Here is a 6,048-nt window from a genome sequence, read left to right as displayed (position 1 = left end):
ACCTGAATGACTGAAGGTGAGGTGTCCCTTCACCTCAAAAAAGTAAACAAGTGCTAAAGATAATATCATCATCCCATTTACAGGGCACTTAACTGGTGATGTGAATTTAGATAGGTGTTCTTAGGTAGCTTTCATCTCTGCATTATGATGATCTCCATTCGTTTTAATACATGTACATGCTGGCCAATGACAGCCATAGCCTGTGGCCTTCTGCAGACACTAGGTCAGAAATAGCACCCCATGCGGCCCTTTGAGTTAAAAGCAAGGGTATTAAATATGCTCTAGATAAGATGTTCATAACTTTTTTCTCTCTGGACATGTGCCAAAGCCTAGACTTACTATGGGAATATGCAAATGTAAAAATTGGACTGAAATTTTCTGAAGTTCAACTTTTATATGAAGCATACATAAGTAGATTATCTATTAGCAGCCTAAAGATGTCCTCCAATTGCCAAACTCAGACATTTAACAGCATCTGGCTGTTAAATCTTTGAGCCACCTCATTTGAGATTGTCCTCTGACCAAGAACTTCATGTCAGAACATCACTCTCCTGGTCATAAAGCAGAGTCTATGTAATTATTTGGGTGATTTTCTTGGTCATTGGCTTTTATACGTTTGATCTTATGCTTTTATAAAAAAAATGGAAAACAAAAATAGAAATATGGATGGCTATTATAAGCAACATACCTTCAAAAACTTGACAAGGATGGATAACATTAAGCTAATCAGCTGTGTCAACAAGTCCATTCATCTGGCCATCTATTGGCTTCTATTTAGCTGACCAGGAGTCCAATTGTGAAAGTATGGTTCAAAATGTAAGTCCTGTGTGGAATGTTAGAAAGGCATCTTCAAAAGTTGCATCTTAACATTTCCAGGTGTAATTAGAGAAACTTACATTTTTTCCTTGTTTTAACCTCAAGTAGAGAATCAATTCAACTTCTTAATTTCTCATACATTATTAACAAAGTATTTATAGATCCCTTTTAGCTCATGAGCTCAGAGATGTCTTTCTAGGTGCTGATAAGAAACTAATGCTTTGTCTACTACTATGAGATCAGATACCTATAATTACTAGATGGAATGAATACCAGGTCATTGCAATTGTTGCATATATATGACTGGGAAAAAATAGGTCCAAATAGATATGGAGTCTTAGAGTATGAAACGACTGAATATCTGTAGTGTTAGGGAAAATGTCCCTTTGGTTCTAAATAAGAAGGTAATAAAATATAGCAGAAATAGGAGACATCTAATACAATCCAGTTCTAGCTCTAATGACAAAACTAATAACTTTTGTAGACTTAAGCCAAGCATGAATGTACTAGTTAAGAATTAATCAAATAGTGAGCACAGTGTCACAAATAAATTCTAAAAATCTGGGCAATTATCAAATTAGGGGATGCTAAGGGAGTCGATATATATCAGAAAAAAATTTATCTGTATATTTAGCATCTTGGAAGACTTCAGAAAGTAAAAGATGAATACACCATTCAATAAATCCTTGCCTTCAGAGTTGCTCTACTAAAATCTCCAGCAAAAAAAAAAAAAAAATTTAAATTAAAAATGCCCAACTCTACATTTTGCCTCCTCCTCCCACCACTCATTCTTCACAATAGAAATTGAAACATGACCTCAGAAATCTGAAACAGAAGCAAACAAAAAGGATACTAGTCATTCAGAGCAAAAACATATCAAGAGAGAGGTCTGAGTCAAATCCAGATGGCGACCTGCCATGAAATACAGAACTGTTCGTTTTCAGCAGAGAGCAAGAACAGACGGTGTTTATAACTACATGTTAACATCTGTCTGTGAATATCATCCCCATGGCACCAAAATGCATCACCCAAACAAAGGTGTAAAGGCAAGATTGCACCTTTTTTTTTTCTTAAATAGGGAATCAGTATTTGAACTCACAAAGAATCATTGTATACATTTGATAGGTCCAATTAAAAGATACTATACCTAAAGAATGGCTTTACATACTAGAGTAGACATATGATTAAAGCAGACACTGTGGAAGTTTTAGTATGAAATATGTCTGATAGCCAAGCTCAGTGGGTGGCAATGAAATGCAGATAGATAAGTACTGGCTCTCACTTTATATTTACCTGAATTTAATCCCAGATTTGTCATTCATTAGCTGTGTGTCCCTGAACAAGTCACTTAACTCCTCTCACTTCAATTTCTGTGTTGAAAAGGGAAAGATACAACTCATTAGCATTAAATGAGATAATACAGAGAGCCAAGATGGTAGCCTAGGAGCAACCCACCCATGCCACTTTCAAGGGGAGAACGGAAAGTTATCAGTAGGTGCTCACGTGTGCTGGACCTTCTTGGAGATACATTGTAAATCATCACAGAAGTGATAAGGATATTCAGAGTGAAGGAGAAGGAGGTAGGGTGATCCACTCTGCAAAATCAGAAGGTAGCTATAGGGGAGATAGCCACACATGAAAAAGGACAGAGGAAAGAATAGTGGGACACCATGCTCCACTGTAACCTAAGCTGTGAGGGGGCTTTCATCACCACTGACATCCTCCAGACTGATCAGAGAGCTGCTTGGGCACTGCAGTGGAATTGTACAGGAGAGAAAGCACAGCAGGGACTCTTTGGCTTCCACTGCCCAGTTGCTGCTGCAACTGATGCCATTCTGATCTCTCTCATCTACACAGGGCTCAGCTGTGCAGCTACCACCTCTTCATTATCCATGCTGGGCCAGGGAACAGGGGGTGCAGATGCTCTCACACATGTCATAACTGGGAGCCAATCACCCCCTAAAAAAGATTTGAACATAGCTGGTTCTGCCTATGCCACATGAGAAATCCCATAGCAACTGCCTCAATGGGACTTGCACAAAGAGAAGCCTAGCTGCCTAGCAACCTGGCCCTGTGGCCCTACCCCCCTGGCTCTTACACTGCCACCTGGCCCCATAGCTTGTGGCTCTTATGCACCACCACTGAACCTATTACTACAGTGCGCGTTCCACCACAGACCACCAAGCTGTGTGCTGCCATTGATACCTGAATCTGAGTGAAGTGAATGCTCATAGCTCTGACAACGTGTAACCACTGCCTAGCTGGCTTTGGCCAGATGCCACTATTACCGTCAGTAATCTCCTGCATTAACTGCTCCATGGAGAGGGACTCACCCTGCCCCCAACTAGAACTTCTAACAGCAGCCTGGGGAATAACCCACCACTCTGCCTGAAGATTCTGCAGCACCAGCATGGACTATGACTATCATAGAGGAAAGGGATGGTGCAAAGCAGCTGCATTATAGGCTCTCAGTGCCTCTGCCACTTTTATGCTTGATCAATCCTTCAGAGTAGGACACAAAAGCACCATATAGGGACTGCTCCTTCTTCTTACTAAGTCAGATATCTCCCAGAAAAGAACAGGTACCCAGCAAACCTATCTGTACTGAGTTGAGAAAAGATGACAAGAAACCAAAACAGGTATGTAGGATAATTTAATCTCCCACCTTACATGCACTCTTTTAATAAAAACTAGGAATTTGGGCAAAAGCAGTATTGTGAAGTATTGTAAGCCTTGCCAGAAGCTTAAACTGCCTTGGATAAGCAGGCAAACCAGAACCTGCAGAACAGGAAAAACTTTCTGCATGGAACTCTGATTGCATTGTTGTTCACTCAAGCAGGTTGAGTTGATAGCCCTCTGTGCAGGGGAACAATTCCAAGGTTATGTGTGTGATGAATCATTTTCACCACGTCTCACAGCGGGTGGCTTCCAAGACTGCAAGAAAAACAGAACTGTTAAGCTTAATTTCCTATAACTAAATTAAGTGCTTGTAAGAATAAATCACCCCCTTGCTCCATCTATTGAACTTTATAGAAATAAAAGTTTAGAATGCATGGTTGCTTAAGATATAATGTAGTTGTTTTTAAGTAGCTATGTTAGTTTTTTAGATTTGGTGTTTTCATTTAAGGTTGGAATTAGAATAGAGAATGTTAATTATAGATTATTGATTAATGTGGTGTACATGACTTACTGATTATAAAAAGCTTTTGGAAATAAAGATGATTGCTACTTGCCATCCTATGAGCAGTAGTCTGTTTCAAGCTTTCATACTATTTTAGGTGCGGTCTTACACCTGGGGCAAGGCTCTCTCTGTTCTCTTACAGAACTTTCCACCAACACAGGTACCCTGGCAACATGAAAATACAAGTTAGTTCAACATTTCCCCCAAATCACAACAGATCTATAGCAACCAAAAAGTAAATAGGCAAAATTTCAGAAATGGAATTCAGAACATGGGTGGCAAATTAAATGAATGGAATTAAAGAGAAAGTTGAAAAGCAACACAAATGTACTAAAATATATATGTATATATCAGGACCAACACAAAGAAGCTAATATATATGTGTGTGTGTATGTGTATGTGATATATATATATATACATCAGGACATAAATAAATAAAATGACATAGGGAAAGAGTCATTTAGAGAAATTCAAAAAATGGAAGAAAGTTTCACAACAGCCTAAATCAAGCAGAAGATAGAATTTTTGAGCTTGAAAACAAGACTTTTGAACTAACCCACTCAGTCGAATATGCAGAAAAAAAAAGAATAAAGAAGAATGAAGTCCCTGAGAGAAATTTAAGACTATGTAAGCATATCAATATACAAATGATAGTTATTCCTAAGGGAGAAAAGGAAAAAACATGGAAAATCTAATTAAAGTAATTATTGAGAAAAATTTCTCAAGTATAGCCAGATTCAGACAGCCTGATACATGATAGTTATTGAACGGTGGGAACATTCATAGCAAATATGACATTTCTAAGACCTATAGTCATCAAACTGACCAAAATAAAAAAGGAGGAGAAAATCCTATAAGTTGCAAGACCAAAGCAACAACTAACTTACAAACAAACAAATAAAAAATCAGGCTAAAAACAGGATTCTCAGCAGAGACCTTACAAGTCAGAAAGGATTATTGTAAAGGAAGTTACAATAGTAACCCATTGTTTGTATTCTTAAGTTGAATAACTGTTGACCAAGAATTTTTTATCCTGTAAAACTATGTTTCATAAATGATGGATGAAGAGAAATACTTTTCCACACAATCAAACAGTAAGGAAAATTTGTCTCTACTAGATTTTCCCTACAGGAAATGGTCAAAAGCGCATTATACATGAAACAGCACAATAGATGCCCACCAGTGTAAAATGCTTGACTGTTAAAGCTCATAGTTCTTATAATACAGCATCTCAAGAGATAAACAACACAATAAGGTATCATCCAACATGAGGAACAGAAGAGTATCCCATATATCAATACTAGTTCTGATTCTGAATGGTCTTAATGCCCAACTTAAAAGACGTACACTGGCTGAATGGATGGAAAAACATAAGTATATGTTGTCTACATGAAAACCATCTAACTTGTAAGGACTCATACGGACAAAGGTAAAAGAATGAAAAAAAAATTTCATGCAAATGGCATTTTAAAGCAAGCAGATGTAATCATTCTCACTGTAGATGAAAGAGACTTTAAACCAACAATGGTAAAAACAAGAGAAAGATTACACAATGGTAAAGGAAACCACTTAACACAAAGACGGGGCAATCCTAAATATGTATGTGCCTAACACAGGAGCTCTCAGATTTATAAAACAAGCTCTATTACATGGAAGCAATGAAATAAACAGTAGCATCATAATTGCCAGGGACTTCATTTGAGACAGATCACTGAAACAGAAATCAACAAAGAAACACTGGGTTTAATTGGAAATCTAAGACAAGTGGAGCTAACAGGTATTTAAAGAACGTTCTACCCTCAAACTACTGAATACACATTTTTTTATACACACCTGGGACATTTTTCAAGGTTGAATATATATGAGGCCACAAAACTAGTATCTACAAATTCAAAAAAAAAAAAGGACTAAAACTATGTGTCCTCTCACACCATAGAGAAATAAAACTAGAAATCATATCCCAGAGAAACACTCAAACCTATACACAAAGTGGTAGAAATTTGACAACTTGCTGCAGAACAATCCTTAGGTCCATGATCAACTTAAGATGG

The sequence above is a fragment of the Otolemur garnettii genome, unplaced genomic scaffold (assembly GCF_000181295.1).
Source record: "Otolemur garnettii isolate 467f Iridium unplaced genomic scaffold, OtoGar3 scaffold00274, whole genome shotgun sequence".
Classification (NCBI taxonomy): domain Eukaryota; kingdom Metazoa; phylum Chordata; class Mammalia; order Primates; family Galagidae; genus Otolemur; species Otolemur garnettii.
Note: the sequence above shows the minus strand (reverse complement) of the source record.